This window comes from Colobus angolensis, unplaced genomic scaffold, assembly GCF_000951035.1.
Source record: "Colobus angolensis palliatus isolate OR3802 unplaced genomic scaffold, Cang.pa_1.0 Scaffold232, whole genome shotgun sequence".
Taxonomy (NCBI): Eukaryota; Metazoa; Chordata; class Mammalia; order Primates; family Cercopithecidae; genus Colobus; species Colobus angolensis.
Genome location: NW_012115511.1, coordinates 5019983 through 5042130, shown reverse-complemented (window position 1 = coordinate 5042130; position 22148 = coordinate 5019983). Strand labels below are relative to the sequence as shown.

Here is a 22148-nt window from a genome sequence, read left to right as displayed (position 1 = left end):
TGCAGAAAAATGGGAAATCGTTGTATACTGTACAGAAAGAAAATAAAAATTATTCGTGATCCACCTGCCCAAAGCAACAATGTTTAAATATTTGGTACAGTTACTTTCAATAAATAAACATATTTGGATTATATGGTCAGGATTATAGTGTGTGTACAGGATTGTCTTCTTTATCACAGAAATTTTCTATTTTATTTAATATTCTTAGTAAGCATCATTTTAATGACATAGTAGATCATATGAGTGGAGCATAATTTACTTAACTTACTGTTAACAAATCTCTTTCATGTAGTATATGTATTTTGTACCTATTGCTGGTATTGCTCTTCGTAATTCCTAGAAGGATTACTACCCCAAAGAGCATGATTGCTATTAGTGATCTTGCCACATATGGCCAAACTGACTGTTAGAAATGTGGTACCAATTTCAGCTCTAATGAGCAACATCAGCTTGCCTTTGCCAGCATTGAAGATTGTCACAATATTTTCATTCACTAATTTTATAGATTAAAAGATATTGTTGTTTTAATTTTCACTTGGCATGGTCACTTTACGTTGTCCACACAACTTATTAAAGACATGGATAAAAGAAATCCTTGTAAAAGGCAGCTTCACTGGATGTTTCCCTCCAAGGCAAAAGATAAGAACTCAAGGGTGAGGGCCAAGATAAGAACTCAAGGGTAAGGGAGGCTTGGGTATTGCATACAAGAGCTGGGAGCACAGCAGCAGGGACTAAAGGATGTCTGTTGTTTGTTAACTTGCCTCTCTTTCTTCCATTCTGAGTATTTTTCACTGCATGAAGAGTTGTCCAATGCCTGCCGGGTTCCATGCATGCCTGCAGTAAGCGTTCTCTCACAGCATGGATTCTCTGTTCACGAAGCTCTCTCTGCAAAGAATAAAACAAGAATGGGTTCCAAGTACAGAAACTGAGAGTACGTGATGACCTGGAGGATGCCCCACAGGCAACATTTCCTTTTGAGGCATTGAGTTTAGTCATCTTACTCTTCATAATAGAAAATGGAAGTATAACTATCTTTTGTTACTGTTTGGATTTTTTTCTTTTGGGTATTTTTTTCTGCCCTTAGTCTTTTGTTCTTAGATTACTAATTTAAAACGTTATTATGGAAAATTTGAAATCTGTAGCACAGTGGAGAGCAATAAACCCCATGTACCCATTACTCAGCTACATGCAACTCCATAGACTCCATGCAAGGCTGCCCTGAGTGATTTATTCTGTCTCCCCGCCAACCCTGCAGCTAGATCATTTTGAAGAAAATTCCAGAAATCCCAGATGTAATACCATTTATCCATAAATATTTTGGTATGTATCTCTACAATATGGCTTTTGAAAAATCTATCATCTTGCCCAAAATAATTCTTTAAAATTGCCAAATAGTCAATAACTGTTCAAATTTTCCTGATTGCCTCATATTTTTCCAGTTGATTTATTGAATTGGGTTCCACGCAAGATCTGTACCTTGCATTTGTTGTTTTGTTGTTGTACTCACTTTAATAAGTATAAGTAAATGGTACTTCTGGTGGGAAATGATATTTAAATAAATGCCTACAGTCTGAGTGCCAGGGACACTTATTGCCACTCTGATGGTTATTATTTCTGGACAGAGCTAGAAAGTAACAGGAAGGTAGTTTTATTTTACATACAGAATTTTAATTGCTATTTACTTATTTATATAACAGTAGGTCATTTTTTCTCTCCTGAGTATCAGAGTTCTGTATCTTCTTAAATACTCAGTGTGATTATTGTAACTAACAGTGTTTTAGATTCTTCTGGGTGAGAACGGGAGGGCTTACCATGTGATCTGGCTTTCAAAATCTTCCTTTATATTCTGCAACATCAATGAATCAAAAAGAAAAGAAAACAAAGCAAGTGGAGAGACTGACATTACTTAAAGTAAAATCACAGAGTAATAGAGCTACAGGGGTCTACTGAAAACATTCTAGTTGATTTCTTCATTTTGTAGAGAGATACACTAAGGCTGGAAAGGTGACTTGCTCAAGGTGATCTAAATCAATGGTTCTCAGAATTTAATATGACCAGGAATCATCCGGAGGCCTTCTTAAAACCCAATTGCTGAGCCTCACCCCAGAGACTCTGATTCAATAGGTCTGGGTGGGACCCTGGTGATGCCGATGCTGCCAATGCACTGACTGATTTAGTGGCGCTAATCCATCTACATGTTGCCTAATTAACAGCCAATGGGAGCATCTTCTTGGCTACAGCCCTGCTAAAGTACAGATGAACTCACTTTGCGCTACATGGGAGTAAGTGCTGGAAAAATCAAGTCATGGGGCAGGAGCAGGTGAATTGTGGGTTGACCAGGTTGTTTCCGACCTGATGTGACAGATAGAGAAGGCTCGGCTGCCTCACCGAATCTACTGGGGGTTGTCAATTTTTCATCATAGGTTCATTCCTTTAAGATAACTCCTCCTTTTAAAAATCAAGTCCTGAAGAAAGATTCTCCCTCTCCAGACAAATTTAAGCCACTGATTGCAATGTAAGCCTGTTGCAAACACTGCCAGATATCTTTATGTGAGTCTCCTAACTGGAGGCAACCTTTCTCTGAAATCCCCCAGCCTCTGCCTGTATGCATCTCTTGTCTGTGAGTACTTCCTTACTGGATCTGTTTAGACATTCTTGAACAGGCAGTGATCTGGATACCTGGGTTATGCCAGAGATGCAAGTTTTAAACTCCAGTCAAAAGAGTACACTGATTCACTCAAATAATGGCTTCCAGGTTCAATTTGTCGCAGCCAGAGTGCTGGAGGTTTAGAAAACTCAGTCCTGTCTGTATGGTAAAAATAGATGACAGATGCTCTCAAAGTCAGGGGAGATATCTTCATTTCATAACAATTCAGGAATCTAAGTCCAAGAAGCACCTTTAGGATTTTAAAGTTGCTAGAAGCTTTGTAACTCTCCCTGGATATTTGAGTTTCTCATCTCCTGTTACTTGATTAACCAAAAATATGAAAATCTCAAAGGCAGATCCCAGGGAGACAGAATCTGCCCTACAGAGAAGTTCTAAGTGGAGAGAGTGGATGGGGGCATCCCTGGGATACTGAGAAACTGGCTGACCTTTGGTACACAGCAAGAGAGCAGCAATCAAATTCCCACCTGTGATCGCCTTGATAACAGTTATGTTTTCACCTCCATATCTCCTGGGCTTGCCTGAATCAGTGGTATATTGTGTAGGGAGGAGGACCCAAGAATTAAGGGATTCAGGGTGTGTATGTCTGAGGGCTGGGTGGGTCAAGTACTAAAGAGTATGAAAGAAACAAAGACAAGGAGGGTAATAAAGTGATCAATGTTGTCTACTTAATACTGCTTTTGTTTGGGCCATTGATGCTAGACTGCCATTTACTCCTCACACCACCTGCCCCTCTGTTTCTCCAGGTAATACCTCAGGTCAAGAGCACCAGGTCATGAATCAAAGACCTTTTGTTTTTAAGCACACCTGATACCTGAAAGATGGAAAACAGTGGCTGCCCTTCTGGTGGCAATCCATGAGCAGATGGGGACAGTAATTTTTAAAACAAGATAAATAAGATGCCTCTGAAGAACATTGTGTTTAGTTAGCTACTGCTAACAAAATGCCACCCAATAAGTTTATCCCAAGACTCAACTTCTTGGCCAATGGTTTTTCTACTATTTTCCACGTATCTTTTTTTTTTTTTATCATCTCCCCTCCTCTTACCCATATACTTGAGTTTTTAAATTTTTCTCTGAGATGTAGTAAAGAATGTTTGGGTAGCAAGTGTTAGCGCCATCTCTTTTTATTGTCTTGAGAGCCTGTGAGTGTGGCAAGGCACATGTTACTATTATCCTCTATAAAGCTGCAGGGACTAATACTTTGAAGTGAAGAGATTTACAGGGACTGGGATGCAGACTCAGTATATTTTTCTCCTCTCTTATTTAAATTACTATGTTTAATCATGGTAATCGAAGGTGTGAGAGTCTACAATTTTGCTGCTGGAACTAACCAGTGAACTTGGACCTAAAGGACTATATTTATACAGTTCTGGAAGAGGTTGGGAATAAAAATAGCATGGGTGTTCTTCACATTGCAATAACATAGAAATGAGATGGCAGGGGATAGTTACTCTTCAGCCACACATCCCACTAGATTCTAAAGTGTTGGGTTTATAAAAGGATTTTTGAATAACTTGGGACTCTTGTTACTATTGGTTGTTTACCTAACTTCTTGGACAATTTAAGTTAAAGGATAACCCAAAAAGAAGTCAAACTAATTTCAATTTATCTAAATAAACTTGAAGAAAGCAAATTGAAATTTCTTTCCTTCCATTGTCCTCACTTTCCAATGAACATGTTTTACTGTAAAGATATGGTCCAAAAAAAATCATGTTTATTTTTCTTCATGTTGTTTTCATATGCCATTTGTGTAGCAAGCACTGTTATGCCATGGCGGTTACTTTGATGTGTGGAAACAGGATGCAAGCTGTTATGTTCTTTGCAATGGCTTCCCATTCATCTGTGTCTCAAGCATTAGGAATTTCAAAAAATTCTATGAGTTCTGATTTGGGTTAGTTTTATCTTCATGAAAGTTAGAAAATGGCATTTCTTTTCCGGGTATTATTTGTCTTTATCCTGAGTTCTGCAAAACATGTTATAGTAAGAATTGTTGGCTATTAATGTATGTTAGTGGTTTTAAAGTGTTTTATTTATTATTAACAAGAATTGTTGGCTATTGATATATGTTAGTGGTTTTAAAGTTTTTATTTATTATTTATCTTATTTTATTGTTTTTTAGAGACAGGGTCTCACTCTGTTGCCCAGGCTGGAGTGCAGTGGCATGATCATAGCGCACTGCAGCCTTGAACTCCTTAGGCTCAAGCACTTCTCCTGCCTCAGCCTCCTGAGTATCTGGGACTATAGATGTGAGCCACCACATGTGTCTAATTCTTGTTTAAAATTTATTTCTGTAGAGACAGGATCTCACTATGTTGCCCAGGTCAGTCTGGAACTCCTGGCCTTAGGCAGTCCTCCCACCTTGGTCTCCCAAAGTGCAGGGATTACAGATGTGAACCACTGTGCCCAGTCTATTTTCTCCTTTAAATAGTGGGGTTTTTTTCCTCCTTAAAAAGAAAACCCCGTTAGATGAGGAGGAAAAGAAAAGGAAACAAATGATATTTATGGAGTGGTTGTTCAGCATCCAATCTTATGCTGGGTGCTTTACATAGTTTATTGCAATGTTAGTTCCATATTACAGATGAAGAAACAATGGCATTTTGATAATGCAAACTGCATAGATCTCTAATTTAGCTTTTTTGGTTATCAGGCTTTGGTGGGTTCAAAATTTGATAGGAAATTTTGTTTGTTTCCTTGCATATGAAAACATAGTTCTTCTACCAGATCCCTAAAAGTCTGTGGCCAGCAGGTATTAGCGTCAAGAGGTGAGTATTAGTTTAAATATTGACCTCTGTTATGTTAACAAAATGGTGGCAGCATTTGTAGGTCGCCAATGCACACATTCCACTACCTAAAACAAGAGAATTTGCCTTTGTCCACGCTTCCTGAAACGAGTCCTGAAATTCATTCTGATTAAACCACCATAAGCCTTATGTGCAGCCCGAACTAGTAATTGTGACTGGGGTCAAGCGGGGGTGAAATGCACTGCTCCATTTAACATAGCCCAAGTCAAGAATCCCATCCTTGGAGCTAAGACAGAGTCAACTTTTCAGAATGACGTGGATCTTGAAATGGAAGTGGTAGGCTTTGAGGAAGGCAGACAGACATGGAAGTCTGGGAGCCAGGCAAACCCAGCTGTCCACAACATCATTTATTCTTTCAAAGACGCATCTAGAGAGCAATCTTGCTAAGAACAGTGGGAGAAACTGACATGAATTAGACATAGTTCCTGTCCAGGCGGCCTATAATTTGTTATGAAGAGGGAGGAGCTAAATTAATAACTATAATCAAAACCTGAAATGCTGTGACATAAAAGTGGCAACTACCTGGTAGGAAACCAGAGTATTGCAAAGTATATTTTCTGTCAGCTTTTATGATTCCTTCTTAAGAATTTCTATTTCTGAATAAAGTTTCAACTATACTTGTTTACTTACATCTCTTTTGCTCTAAAAGAAGACGCAAAGTACCTGAGCTTTCAGCTAAGCTTTCAACTCAAATTCTGTTTCTAAATACTAAAGGGAGGGTTTTCCTTTACACACTGGAGATGGATAAAGTGTCTGCCAAGGGCTGAGGGTGTTGTGAGCATTTAAAAGGGCTTAGCTCTGTGTAAGGTCCTCAGGAAGATAGGTGAGAGGTCCTTCATCTAAGAGCCTCAAATTTCGATGATGGATAGGATCAAAAGAGAACCAAGCCATGTCCAAACCATGGGTGCCTCTGAGGACAGATAGGCCTTGCTAATTATGTGTGTCTTCTACTAAGGTGAAAATTTGCTTCATTTCCTAAAAACATAATAGACACTAGGAGGGAATGTGGTTCAGAAAATATGCATGAGGGCTTGCAAGAAGAAGAACAAAAAGCTGTTTTCAGACCTACAAAAGGGAAAGCTAAGCTTCTACATTTAAAGTAGGTGGCCTGTGACCTAAAACTGAACCAATAAAAGAGAATCGCAAGTATATTCCTTATTGAAATCTCCCTTCCCCTCAAAGGTTAAGAGGATTGAGGACATCTCTGAAAAAGGAGGAGTAGATAGTCAAAGTCTAGGTGGAGGTTGTATATTTGCTGATTGATACATTTCAGACCATAATGGAGAAGACCACTTTGTTCATTAACAAACGTTTCAACATCAGTGCCTACCTTTTTGGCTTACGCTATCCATCCCTGACATTTTCTGCCCCCTCTTTCTTTCCCTCACCAACTTGTTGTGTGCTGAATCCTTCCTATCTTCAAGTGTCACTCCAAAACCAGCTTCCTGAATAAAGCCTTCACAGATTCCCCCTTCTCCCAGTTTGGCTTGTTCTCCCACAACAATGCCCTGATGCACTATCTTATTTTACCTTCATGAATTTCTACAACATGCATCTGTCTCCTTCACTAAATTATAAGCTCCTTGAGGGCAGGACTGCTCTTCTTTTACTTTGTGTCCCTCCTTCATTACTAAACAATCCTTATACATCTCTTGGGCAAACACATATATCTTAAATATGATTGTTTACATTGCTCATAAATATAATCGTTAAATATAATTGTGTGATAAATGTACCAGGAAGGGGATCTTCTGGTCTAATAGCCTTGCAAAGTATTCCTTCTTCTCTTTGGCCTGAAATAAGTCAATTATATTGAAAGTTAGAATTGTTAAAAAGTTTATAACTAGTAAGGGTGATTAGAAGCCCTAAATTCAGCAAATGTTCAGCAAAGTATTTAGTGTTTACTAGGTATCTAGTATCATGCTAGTGATGAACTAAATAGTCACTCTTACCACCCTCATGGAGACTATAGTGAGGAAAATGGTCAATTCATATGCAAATTACCACATAGATTTACAGTTAGACATTGTATAAATGCTATAAAGAAATTAAGCAGTTCCAGTGCTTTGGGAGGCTGATGTGAGAGGATCACTTGAGGCCAGGCGTTCAAGGCCACCTGGGCAATATAACAGGTCTCCATCTGTACAAAAACTACAAAAATTAGCAGGTATGGTGGCGTGTGCCTGTAGTCCTAGCTACTCAAGCTACTTGAGAGGCTGTGACAGGAAGATTGCTTGATCCTAGGAGTTCGAGGCTACAGTGAACTATGATTGAACCACTGCACTCCAGCCTGGGAAACAGAGTGAGACTCTGTCTCTAAAAAAGGAAGGAAGGAAGGAAAGAAGGAAGGAAGAAAGGATTGATTCAAGAAAAAAGGTTTAGAGAAAATGTGGATTAGAAAGTCATTTCTGTTGATGAGCTTGATTTAAGATAAATTAAGCTACCCTCATTCATGGAGATGTATGAAAAAGCCACTGGTTGGCAAAGGAAACAACATCTGCCCTGAGCATAAATGAGAGATAAATTGGTACTAGAACCCTGTCTACATCCACTTAACAATTGCTCTTCTGAGATCACAAGGCTGATAGAGCCTATGTAGAGCTCCCTGGCTCACTGAACCTTAACCAAGGGCTTCTGTTAAGCTTTGAATGCACACCAGCGACATAGAACTGAAGATGCAGTATCTTAAGCAGGGCTCACATTTGTAATACATTTGTATTTTAGGCTTCCCTGATAAGTTGTGTGTGTGTGTGTGTGTGTGTGTGTGTGTGTGTTGGAGGGTGGGGGATAGGGTTGGAGGGCATTATGGGGGCAAGAAGAACAAGCTTTCTTGCCTGTGCTTGAAGAGTTTCACCAGACGATTCCAACTTTCTCCTGTGACCTGGGAAAGCTGTGATGTGGAGGATGGCCAATTTATACTTCAAAATGTCCACACAGTTCTGGTTGGTTCTGCCATGCCAGAATCAAAGGTTGGGCCCAGAAAGAAATGCCTTTGGCTGCTTGGTAACCGGCACTATCACAAGACAGTTGCATTGATTGAGTCTAAGGTGGAAGTCTGTGTGAGCTATGAGAGGTGGTAAGATATGACTGCAAAAGCCAGGACTTTGCCAAATCATACTCTCTCAAGATAAGTCATCTTGTCTGACCATCAGATTCAGTGATGAGTTTTTGTATCTTGCAAGTTTTCAATTTGGCAAGAAGTTTCCTGATAATGCTTGGACATCTGCATCTCTTCTTCCTTCAGCCAGCATTGATGGTTGGTAACTTCTTTATAGCACTTATACAATGTCTAACTGTAAATCTATTTGTTAATTTGCATATGAATTGACCATCTTCCTCACTAGACTATAGTCTCCATGAGGGTGGTGAGAGTGACTATTTAGTTCATCTCTAGCATGATGCTAGATACCTAGTAAACACTAAATACTTTGCTGAACATTTGCTGAATTTAGGGCTTCTAATCACCCTTACTAGTTATAAACTTTTTAACTTCTTCTAATTAACAGATGGGTCCTCTCCCATCTTATATGGAGGATCAAAATGATTCTAGCAACTTAGTTGCTTTCCTCAAAAATATTGACACTCACCTTTGCCACACACATCTGCGAATTATGAGTCATTGTCATAAGGGACTAAACTGTCTAACCTTAGAGTTCGCCTTGGCCATATTTAGAATGTACAATTCATAGGCAGCTGAGTAGAAAACCAGAAAAAGGGGGCTGAGAATTAGACGAGAAACTGAGGAAATGAGTGAAATTAGTGATTCTCCACCTGGTCAGGAATTTTTTTTTTGAAAATCATTCCTTCAACTCCTATGAGATACAGCAGGGAATGAGCTTATTGGAAGAGATTAGGGAATGAGAGTGTGAGGCGGAGCTTGAATCCTTTCAGAGATCCCATTAGAAATAAGGCAAGGATCGGGGAGCCAGGGCAGCGCTTGGAAACAGGGAGCAGCAGGAATAATGGGGAAAGCAGCCCCCAGAGAGTGTCGGGGTCAGGCTGGAACCAGCCTCTGAAGGGGTGACTAGTCTTGGAGGGTCACTGGTCAAAGAGGAACATCTAAACTACTGCCAGGGCCACGACATGAATGAAAAGGGTTCCAGAGTGTGGGGAGATTGTTGGGGTTCAGGAAGGCTTGGGACTCAACAGGGCCTGGGAAGTGAATCAGGAGTTGGGCAGAAGGCAGGCAGAGAAAAGTTGTGCCGTGACTCAAGCCTGGCACGTCCAAAAGAGGGCCTGCCCCCGGCACTCATCCCGGGTTCGCAGGGCACAGGGCAGCAGGCACTTAGAGATACCAGACCCTGATGCCCACTGATGGCTTTACCTGGCCCACCTTGGGCTAGGCCTTCCCGGTGCTGAGCATGTGAGTTGAGCGCACCATAACAATCTCTGAGTATAGTTTCCAATCTCAACAAAAGCAGAGAATTAAGGACTTAGAGTTCAAAAAGGAAAAGAAATTAAGACAAGGGTTCAGAACCCTCTCTGGGATAAATTAAATTTGGGGAATTAAATTTTTAGTGCAATTTTGTTTTGTTCTTACATTGCAATCTGATGAACTGCTTTTCAAACATTTATTGGCTTTAGAGAACTCAAGTAGGCCTGTTTCAATTACTTCTCCAAGTCCTCTTCTAGTATTCTAATTAATTACTTTTCCATACCCTGATAATTGGTCATAGAGACACAAACAATACATTTGAAAAACTAGGACCGATTGTCTAGGGGAATCCACAGATCCAAAGGAGAGCAGGGATGGAGCAGCAAAGAAATGTCACTTTTTCTCTTTTTTCGTAGGAAAGGGATTTCTATGTTGCTGTGACCCTGTGATGTGCTGCAGAACTTTTGGGCTTCAGAGTCACACAGCTGGGGGCTCCAATTTCAGGGCTATCATTTGTTAGTTGAGTGAACCTGGAAAGCTGCTTAATTTTTCTGAGTTTCATTTCTTCAACTAATATTTGGAATAAAAGTACCCATGTCCTAGATTTCTTGGGAGGATTATAAGTAGCATATAAAAAATTTCCATCTTAGTGCCAGGAACTGAGGAGGCACACAGGACCTGGTGGCAAAAGTTATCAATACATTATACTATAATAGATGTGCCCATTATTGGTGAAAAGGCATAAACCTAGAGGTACCTGGGACTAAAGACAGAATAATGGTGAGCTTGGACAGACTGGCCTGGTTAATGTCTCAGTAACTTTGATTTAAGAAAGGTCTTCTCTGAACGGATTTCACTTTGGTGGTGTGGTGTTTTCCATCCATAGATGTTGATTACTTCTATAGATGAAATCCCCTTTATAAACATGCCCAACATGTCCTAAAACTATTTTCCATTCCTGGTTCTCCCTAGATTTTCTGTTGGCATGGCAGCTGAACTTGTTGGCAGATTATATTGGGCTCCAAGACAAAGGTCGACATTATCTCCATGTCTCTCTTTGGGTGTGAAGTGGAGACACAATTTTTAGAACTTCTGGGAGAGTCTTCTCTCACTGTCGGCCTAGACTGTTGAGGCCTGAAAGTATGGTGTCTGTCTTGGGGGCAATGCGTTGCTTGAAGGATGAATTTTTTCTGCAGCCTTTTTTGTCTTGTTCATTTCAGAATTTTGCCTACAAGTGTACTTCACCTACAGTGAATAAAGATTGATGGTTGATTGAAGTCATCTGGATAACATATTGGAAAACTTCTTGACAGGAATAGTTTAAGTTAGAAAACAGAAATAAACTTTTGACTTTAAGGAAATATTTCATGTCTGTCAACATAAAGCAACTTGGCAGTATCAATCTATATCCACAAATACTTTCATGTCATATGACCACTTTTTTATTGGACACCACCTTTTGGGAAAATCTAAAATACATAAAACACTAAATTCACAAAAATGATTATCCCAGAGTTATTTATAACATTAATAAGTTAGAAACATGCCATCATTGAAAATTTGGTTAAATCACTTTGGAGACATCCACTTGATGAGATGTTATGCTGTCATATAAAAGTGCACAGAAACAGGTCAGGCATGGTGGCTTGCATATGCAGTTCCAGCTACTTGGAAGGTTGAGGCAGGAAGATGACTTGAGGCTGGGAGGTTGAGGCAGAAAGATGACTTGAGGCCAGGAGCTTGAGGCCAGGAGCCTGAGCACTATAGTGAGGTTCCCTCTCTAAAAAAAAAAAAAAAAGCTGAGCGCAGTGGCTCACGCCTGTAATCCCAGCAGTCTAGGAGGCCGAAGCGGGCAGATTGCTTGAGGTCAGGAGTTCAAGACTAGCCTGGCCAACATAGTGAAACCCTGTCTCTACTAAAAATACAAAAATTAGCCGGGCGTGGTGGCAGATCCACCCGCCTCGGCCTCCCAAAGTGCCTGGATTAGAGGCGTGAGCCACTGTGCCCAGCCTAAGAGTCCAGAAATGCCTAATTTTTCTTTACTGACTTTTAGTTGCCTCTTTTTTTATTGATATAAAACAATCCCAGAAACACTGAGAAAATAAAAAGAAATAAAACCCTAGAAGTTACTAGGAAGAAAAAAAAAGTGAATGGCATGGAAGACGAGCAAGTCAGATAGTGAAATGCCTGAAGTGCACACGGTGAGGGCGGGAAGAAACTATGATACTGAGTGAAGCACAGAGTGAATCCCACGAAAAGATGATGTGAAAAGCAGCCTCCTTTAGCGATGTCCTGTTGTTGCTCTATCACATTTTAGTGCTTCATGGGCCATAAGGAGGCTTGGAGGCAAGAAAGTTACCAGCATTGTTGAATACGTTTTGCCTATCTGAAGGCCTCGTCCCTTACATGTCCGTATAGACATGTTTCTCTGTCTTTTGAGGTTGGGTGGATTAAGTAGGCCAGATGGTGTGTCGAAGGTGACAAGAAGGCCGTGGTAGCACTGGACACTCAGGAATTCCAGGAACACAGTCCCCCAGATTTAACAATTTCAGAGAATAAAGCACAGTCCCTGGACAATGAAAGATTTCTTTGAAGCAAAATTTCTGGTCAGGAGATGGACATTCAAGAAGATCAGAATTCATAGGTCATTTCAATATCTGCAGACCTATCGATCTATGCAAGGCTCTCGCTGGGAATGGAAAGAACTCACTGACAGTTCCTTATTTTGGAGAACACGGGTGGCAGCAGGGGCACTCTGAGTGCCTTGCGGAGCAGTGTGGTTCACTCTACACAGACACAAAGCCTCTGAGTTTCAGTTCCCACTTCCCTTGTAGGTAACCAGAACTTGCATCCTCACCTGTTAGAGAGTCAGCAGCAATGGTGAACTCCTCGAGTGAGGAGAGAATGGATAGCTCAAATCCAGAAGCCTGTTCTTTGGTGGAAAATGATGTCTTTGATGAGTAAGGCTGCATATCTAATTTTACTTGAAACTGCCTAAAAAATGTATCTTTTTTTTTTTTGCTATTAAACAAACCATAGAAAACCCGAGAGAGTCCTTTCAAACTTCAGAAATAGGATGTACAGAGGGCAATTTTCATATTTTACTTAGGCCTATAATCTTCTCCAGTGGATTTCTTCAGAGTAGATATTTCTCTTTTGTTGTTTCCCACACTGCTTCAGATATTTTCAGACAGATCTTTTGGTTTTGGTTTTTTAGCTATACTGAGCTGGTCCTTAATGTGGGAGCCGCCATTCCAGAATATTTTTTCAATATATTTTGGATGAACGGCTGCTTGAGTTTCCCTGAGTGAGTGATTAAAGTGACTACTCCTATTTGTTTTCTGCAAACACAACAAACTATAATTCGTTCTAAGGAGAGCTCAAAGGCAGGGAAGCCATTTGCCTGCTGACAACCTTTTCTCAGAACAACCCGTGATGCCTCTTCTAGCTGGGGCTGGACATCTATCCTGGCTCCCAACTGGTGTCCTTGAGGTGGGGCCTATGGGGCTGGACTTAAAGCATAGTTCTGTTGATTAGAAGCTGCCATCTGTCTCGCTGGGCCTCTGGAGTCTGCCTGTAGTAGTGCTGTGTCACGGGAATAGTCCCAGACTGAGACACAGAACCTGGAATTTAGCCAGTGACAAGCCTTGCTAGCTTTTGAACGTCCCTGTGTGGGCCTCGATGTCATCCTCAGTTTAATGAGTGCACTGGATGCTATAATCTCTAGGTTTCATTCTGACACTAAGAATTCGTGATTTTTGTCTTCCGATTCCTGGTCCAAGGGTTCCTTCTGTCCTGGAGATGGAGACACCATGGCCACTCTCATGGATCTTTTCTTCTTGGAAGCAGGGATGAATATAGAGAATAACAAAGAAAAAATGAGATGACAGTGATCAGTGCTATGAAGCACATGGCTTGGGTAGGGCTGGTTCCTTGTATTGAGTGGTCAAGAATCAAGAAGCTGAATCTGCAGTCCCATTTGTTCAATGGGCAGCAGAAAGAAGTGAAGCCAGGGATGGAGTGGGGAGCGAGGAGGAATGAGCGGCCACATCAGAGGGACTAGGCCTGTGATCTTGAGCAGGGTGAGGCACCCAGAGCTCCTGGTTCCTGGCACAGCATCCACCTAGCCCTCTAACCAGGGGAATTTCCTTCTCTGCCCTCGATATGAATGAATGAAGTCACCGGCAGCATTGATTCTCTGTCAATATTTCTCCCATTCCTCCCTCATCACCAAGGCTCAGTTCAGATGCAATTTCTTTCTCTCTGTTTTTGCACAATGGCTTTACTGAAATATAATTCACCAACTATAAAAGTCATTTTTTTCAAAGGACAACTTTATGGCTGGTGAACCACAATTCAGTGGTTTTTAGTACAGTCACAGAGTGATAGACAAAATTTCTCCTTTTTGTAGGTGGAAGAAGGAACAAATTATAAATTGTGTGAATTCGGATGTCTGGACTTTTCATTCTTTTATCTTAAAATATGTCTATTTACCATGTTTGCTTTTTTTTTTTTTTCCTTCCTGCCTCTGTTACTGCTATTGCTGTGTTCTGTTTTTCCTTCTCATAATTTGCAAGCCATACATGTAACTTTGGTTCACTAATTGATTGCTCTTAAGTTTTCGTCAAGAAGTTACATTCGGTCGGGTGCAGTGGCTCAAGCCTGTAATCCCAGCACTTTGGGAGGCCGAGGCAGGCGGATCACGAGATCAGGAGATCGAGACCATCCTGGCTAACCCGGTGAAACCCTGTCTCTACTAAAAAATACAAAAAACTAGCTGGGCGAGGTTGGGGGCGCCTGTAGTCCCAGCTACTCGGGAGGCTGAGGCAGGAGAATGGCGTAAACCTGGGAGGCGGAGCTTGCAGTGAGCTGAGATCCAGCCACTGGATGGAAAAAAAAAAAAAAAGAAGTTACATTCATTTTTTTTTTGTTTGCTTCTCTACACTTAAACAGTACCTTTAACCTCCTCTCCACCAAAAAATATTAAGATATTCACATACAATTTCTCTCTTTTATTTCCCTCACTTCCACCTTGTGTAAACCAATGGGTATTTTAATTTGGTATGATAATGAGCATTGTAGGTTTAAAATGTATTTCACTGCATTTTGGCTGTAGGAAGTGAGACCAAAGACAGAGAGCGGGGAGGAGGGATCACATTCTATAAAGTCTTCCACACCATTTCCAAATCTTGATTTGACTCTGAGAAAGGTGAGAAGCCATTGGAGGATTGAGATAAGAAGAATGACATCTTCTAACTTACATTCTGAAAGATTACTCAGATTACTGAGTTGGGAATAGGGGAGATAGGAGTAAAAAATGACTTGCTGTAATAATCCCTTTAAGAGTTAATGTGGCTGAATCCCAGTTGTTGCAATGTAGGCAATGAAGAGTTGACCAACTGTATGTTTATTTAATGTAATTTTTCATAATTTTTAAATTTAGAAATAATTTTACACAAAACACTTACAATGTTGTAAGAATGATATAAAGAGCTCCAATATAACCTTCACCCAGATTCCCCAACTGTAATCTTTTCCACATTGGCTTTTCCCTTTTTGTATATACATGTTGTAATTTTTTTGAATCTATTTGAGAATAAGTTGAAAGCATGCTGCATTTATCCATATGGTATGCAGTGATATTTTATAAGAACAGGATATTCTCTAATACAACCACATACAATGGTCAAGATCAGGAAAATAACAGATGATGTTGGAACTTCTATTAATAGTTTTGTTCTAGGTGTTTTTTAGCTTTTCTTTTAAATCTTCCATCTCTTGACCTTTTTTGGTTCTATCTGCGGGAGTCTTCTCAACCTTTTTACAAGCTCATTGATTGTGTGGTTTGGTATATTTTAATTGAAATAACAACTCTGAGTCTTACTTCACACCATTCTCTCCTCTCTGAGCACATTTAAAGTTACTTTTTTCCACTTTGCCTTCTTAGCAAACCAACCCATCTGTTAGTTCTTTTGTCTGGGAAATTTGGTATCCATCTAATGTGGCATTAGCTCTCCTAAAATGTCCAGTGACTCATGCTTGCTTTTTTATTGTTGAATGTGGATGAAGGTACCTGAAGCGTGTACTTTTCTCTTCCGAGCCCAGACTCTTCATTTTTTGTTTAATTTTGGGGCAAGCTCTCCTAGGTGGGTGTCATCTTACTCCAATCCTTATAATATTTTAACTTGAATAACCCTTCTCCAACCCTCCATTCTATTGCCAAAACAAGCTTTCAAAACTGAAATATTAAGATGTCATTCAGTATTCTACAATTCCCTGCATCCCTCAGAATTTTCAGAATAAAATGGAAAATCCTTAGAATGGCAACATGCCGTATATATGGAAACCCTCATCTACAGATTCTCACTCATGTTCTCCTCATGTGTCAGATGTTCCAGGCACATCAAACTATTGGTAATTCCCAGAATGTGCATCCAAGCCTTTGCCCAGAATCTTCTCTTTCCCTGGAGTGCTTTATTTCCTCCTGTCTACATCTAGAACTTCAATGCATCCTTCAAGATCCAGTAAGTGCTACATATCTGTACCCGAGCATCTTTTACTTTATTTTGATACCTTCATCCTCCAGTACCCTTTAAATAACTACTGCTCTTTCTGAATTCTTACAGCATTTTTCATGTATCTGTAGGTGTTTCTGTAAATAATTGATGTGTCTCTTTCTCTCCTACCAAACAGAAGGAGATTTAAATGTCGGGATGTGTTTTATTCATTTCAGAATATTTGCTACCTACTGTACAATAGACACTTAGAGTGATATCATTTGTTTAATAAATGAAGTGAGAAATCCCAAAGTAGGTTATACTTGCTTGCCTGTTTTAAAATGGTACAGGGAGGGGTTCTGGTGACTAAGGTCTACACGCTAATGAGCATTTGGATTATTTAATGTCATTTTGCAGGGTTCTACAAATTGTGTAGGACTCTCATTTTGTAGGCTGGTCTCTGATGTTGGCTCTACCATAGGTTTCTTATGAAACAGCCTCTAAAACCACTTCTGTATCTCACTTCTGACATTGATGTAGTCCTCAGGCCATGGACAAGGACTGCTGAGACCCAAGCAAGGTTGTGGGCAAGGCTTTGGGAAGGGGATTGGTAAGGTACAAGGGAATAGCCACCAGCCAGGCCTCAGGCAGACCTGAGGAGCTCTCTTGTGTGTGGGATGAGATCAGACCAGAATCATAAGAGAATCATGCAGGCAGGATGGGAGAATCCTGGTGCACCAGAATAGGGGAGAGGCTTGTTTAGAGCTACAGATACCAGCAAGACCTGGCCTGGTATGTCGGGTCAGCTAATATGTCAGTTTCCACAGCTCCCATGGACAATGGGATGCCAGGGAAAGTTTTTAAAAAGAGAAATGTAATCATTGATGATGTAATTTGGACTTCAGTCTAGTTGTTTAGCTGTACATTTGGGGCATAGAGAAACAAGAAACAAGCTAGGGTTATGAAAGAGAACATTCCAAGAACGATAGGTAAGTCTGAGTCACAGGACGAGGCTGAAGGAAGGTTAGAAAGGAGGTGTCCCTTGAAATAGAAGCTGAGGCCAGTTTGCAAAGGGCTTACATGTCATGGTAGGAACTCAGAATTTATTCTTTCCTCTAACAGGAACCAAAGAGGATTTTAAGCAGAGACATGATAGAGGGCAGGGAAAAATCAGAGTTTGAGGCCAGACTTCACGATGACCTTCCAAGATCAATTGCAGAGGTAAAGAGGGGATCCCCATGTGGGACAAGGAGGTCCACAGTCACCAGAGAGGCAGTCCTGCCCCCTGAGAGAGCTGGCTCTGGGTTTGCAGTTTATTTCTGGGATCCTGATGTCAGTTGTTGGTCTAGATCCAAATGTGGCCATATCCAAAAAATGTTTAATCCAGTCAAGGTACTTGTTCACCATTATTTCATCCATTCAGTTAACAACTCATGACCACTATTAAAAAACTATATGCTAGTTTTGAAAGAAATTCAAAGTTAAAAACAAGTGCACAAATGAATAAAATAATTAAAATAGAGAAATTAATAAGACAACAAAGGAAGGACTGAGAGGCACCTGTAAAGCATTTTGAGAAAGCAGCTGAGAATGTCCTGGGGGCCTGAAGGGCTTGAAAGAAAATGTAGTCCGTGTTTATACCTCAAAGATGTGCAAGACTGTGTGAGTGGGGGTAATATTTTGGGAAGAGAAAGTGCAATGAAGATATATAGGTGAAATATCTAAGTAGCATCAACAAATAACTGTTGTTAATGTTATTTAAAAAAAAGTTCCCTGGTTTCTTGTATTTGGAATGGATTGTCTCTGTGGAAGCAGAAACTACCTCTCTTTTACCTTCTTTCAGGTTTTCCTGGATCAGCTGCACTCCTTAGCAAAAGTATATTGGACAATCAACTGAGAGAGTAACTGAGACATTTGAATCATTTCTAGGTGTAAAGAAAGACTGAAGCCCAGGAAAATATTACGGTCAGTTCAATGTCTAAGTATAACATCAGCATCACTGGCTGGGACCCTCAGAGCCTACTCTCCTATTTTCCCTTCTTCTTCTCTTCTTTCTTTTTCTTATTCCTTTTCTTTGTTTTCCCCCCCTTCTTTCTCTTTTCTCTGTTCCTCCCTCACTTTCTTGATCTCTCACCGTCTTTCTTTCATGAATTCATTGCATCGTGACAGAAGTACTTGACACATACCATGTCCCAAATTCTGAGCAGGGTACATGATATATTTTTCTACAAAATTAAGTGTGAGGTGGATCTTTAAATAATAACAACAGATGTGTCTCAAACAGTCTATCCTGGACACTTTGTAAGCTTCCGTTGTTTTCTCTTCAAAGTGCCTGTGTCCCAAAGCTCAGGACAAATTTCAAAACCTGAACCTGAATATCAAGAAATCTGAACATGTATCATCTAAAGCTGGCATCCAGGAAAACAGAGCTTTTCATTTGATCAGAGACTGCATAGTTCTTACCTGCAAGTGTTTGTTTTAACCACACTTGGCAGGTTCTGTATATAACACACGTCAAAGCCATCAGTTGCACTTGTTGTGACTGTGGGTGCTGGCTTGCTTGTTCCAGGGTCCCAGGGCCCAGCCATGGCCGTGGTGTTTGTCTCTCAGGCTTGTCTGTCTCATGCTTGGCAGGCTCACTGCTTCACGGCTCACTGTGTCTCTCAGACCTTCTCTTGGCTTTCCCACAGTCTTGGGGACTGTTCTAAATAGCAAGCTAATATTCTGAAGTGAGGCATTGGAAGCATTTCTGAGCAGCATTTATTCTTTTTGTATGCGTTCAATTTTTTAGCAATGAAGACATTTCCTTTCAAGGTTATTAAGCTTTGAACTTTCCATTTTCTGAAAAGGCTCAAAATTGCCTTCATTCTTTGTGGGCATCCAACTGTAACAGACACGTAAATTAATAGACTAGGAAATATTTAACAGTCTAAGTTCAAACAAATATATTTACTTTGATTGAATTGATGTTGCTATTAATTGCTATTGAAGTAAACCACTGTAAAAAGAAATATGTCTTGGAGGATAAATGTGACACTGCTAAAATTAAAACACAAATGAGAATAATCTGCAGATTTTAATGTTTCAAATTTGATTTGGAGAATACAGTTCTTTAATGTAATACTGATAAAATCATGTTATTGATTATGCATACCCATCTCTTCTCAGGGATTAGAGAATAGGCCGTTATGAATATGTAGCAATCCCCCATGCACCTGCATAGGTGGGGAGGTGATTGTCCAGCTCTGCTGGTCGGGAACTGGATATAGTCATGGCTGCAAGCAAGTTATGCACATGGAGAATAAGGTGTCTCTCTGAAAGAAATGTAAAGAGAAAATTATAGGTCAACTAATTACAAATTCCCATCAATCCCTAGAATAGTATCCCATATGCAAAGGAATACTCTGTCGCCCAGGCTGGAGTGCAATGGCGAGATCTCGGCTCACTGCAAGCTCTGCCTCCCGGGTTCATGCCATTCTTCTGCCTCAGCCTCCCAAGTAGCTGGGACTACAGGCGCCCACCACCACACCCGGCTAATTTTTTTTTTGTTTGTTTGTATTTTTAGTAGAGACGGGGTTTCACCAAATTAGCCAGGATGGTCTCGATCTCCTGACCTCGGGATCCACCCGCCTTCGTCTCCCAAAGTGCAGAGATTACAGGCGCAAAGGAATACTTCTTACACAAATATATAATCTTTTTGCCCCACTACGAAAAAATTGTGCCCCAATCGCTTTCTGGCCTTTCTTACTATCTGTGAATCTTGAAAGAGTTTATTGCTTCATGGTCTTCCTCCATTTGGCCCCATCCTAGTTCTTGCTCGGCTTTTAGATGCTGGGGAGCTATCTTGGGAGTAGGGTGCTCATTACATGAGATGAAGTGGTCTTCGAGGGGACAATAAGGGAATAAGTGCCTTGTAGAAAGAAGCAAAGTAAAGAGGAAGAGAGGTTTATTGTTTGTTTTTTATTATTTGTTTATTTATTTTTTATTTTTATTATACTTTAAGTTCTAGGGGACATGTGCACAACGTGCAGGAAGAACTTTCTAACTTCTTTTCTTTCTCTCTCTCTGTCTTTTTTTTTTGTAAGATGGAGTCTCCGTCACCCAGGCCGGAGTGCAGTGGCGTGATCTTGGCTCGCTGCAACCTCTTTCTCTTTTTGTTATTAGGTTGTTGCAAAAGCATTCAAAGCAATGGCAAAAACCGCAATTACTTTTGCAGCAACCTATTACCTAGGCTAGAGTCAGAGCCCCGCAACTTGAGTGATGAGTTGCGAGAGTCTGCCCCCAGCAGGCAGATTGAGACAGTGCATGGTTTAGCCGAATGAATATTTTAGCTATAGTCCATGGGACAGAATGGAGATGTTGCAATCTAATGCAGATCATCTGAAAGTCTTGTGCAATATCCTGATTAAGTGTGGACAGAGCACAATAAAAAAGGAATTTGGAAGTTGGAAACATTCTGGGTTCAGGCAGACATAAAAGGCAGCATCTGGAAAACCTATCAGGACTCAATTTCAGGACAAGTGATCATAGGTAGGTGGGATCATGGAACTTGACCTCAAGGTTACAATACAGGAACAATAAATAGGTTATGAAGATACTGAGCAGGTAATCAGCACCACCAAGGAGTCTCAGTAATAGATTTGTAACAAAGGAGCAGAGCAGAACTCTTTATGAGAGCTAGATGGTCATAAGGAGAGGGTTGGCACAGCAGTGGTTCATGCAGAATCTCCTGAGATGCAGATAAACCTTTTCTGATTGGGAGAAGGTTAATCCAAAACTTGAGGTAGAGATGTAGTCACAGGAAAGTAGCAAGAATATATGGGGGAGCTGAGACATGAAGAGGCATTTCCTAGAAGGGAAAATCAGGCTTTAAAGTAAGGCAGATGGGTTTGCCTGGGAAACAATCAAGAGAGCTGAGTCTGAGGCAGGGAGCTGGTGGGGAGTGAGCCAAAGTGTGTCAGGTAAGGCAGAGAACCAAAACCAGATATCAGGTGGCAAGTCAAGAGCAAGTAACGTAGACTACGTGGATGGGTCTGGGCAGGGCTAGGAAGACATACACTTGGCTCTATGTGCTTGGCTAGCTGAATGTTTTGCAGCTGTATCTACAGGTGCTTTTATTATCAGGCACCTGGCAAGGAATTTTATCATAAATAGCTTGGGTCCTAGGTTTTGGGACGGGAAGAAGCCTCTGCTCCTGGGAATAACTGTGATGTTACCATAATACATGGTGACTTGTCCCAGCAAATGGAGCAGGGGCATGGATGAGGAAAGCCACAGAAAAGTATTGTGGCCAGGTGCGGTGACTCATGCTTGTAATCCCAGCACTTTGGGAGGCCAAGGCGGGTGGATGACCTGAGGTCAGGAGTTCAAGACAAGCCTGGCCAAAATGGTGAAACTCCGTCTCTACTAAAAATACAAAAAATTAGCCAGGCTTGGTGGCAGGCACCTGTAATCCCAGCTACTCTTGAGGGTGAGGCAGGAGAATCACTTGAACTTGAACCTGGGAGGCGGAGGTTGCAGTGAGACGAGATCCCACCACTGCACTACAGTCTGGTGACAGAGTGCGACTCCGTCTCAAATACAAAAAATTAGCCAGGCTTGGTGGCAGGCACCTGTAATCCCAGCTACTCTTGAGGGTGAGGCAGGAGAATTGCTTGAACTTGAACCTGGGAGGCAGAGGTTGCAGTGAGCCGAGATTGTACCACTGCACTCCAGCCTGGGCTACAAAGCGAGACTCTGTCTCAAAAAAAAAGAAAAAAAGGAAAGTTTGCTGACCTCTGAATTCTAAGTGAATGACTTTTGGTGTCT

At 40.9% G+C, this 22148-nt stretch overlaps 1 protein-coding gene across 2 annotated transcripts in view; it reads left to right on the top strand.

Annotated features, from left to right (window-relative positions):
* The window catches only part of GPR141 (G protein-coupled receptor 141), a 62746-nt gene that overhangs the window by 32721 nt on the left and 7877 nt on the right, over nucleotides 1–22148 (top strand). Inside the window, exon 1 of one of the 2 annotated variants that reach the window (XM_011944523.1) lies at nucleotides 18186–18305. The exons of the other annotated variant lie outside the window; for it this stretch is intronic. The gene's annotated coding sequence lies outside the window, so the exon portion shown is untranslated. Of the gene's footprint in view, nucleotides 1–18185; nucleotides 18306–22148 lie in introns of those variants that run through there. 2 annotated transcript variants of the gene reach the window in all.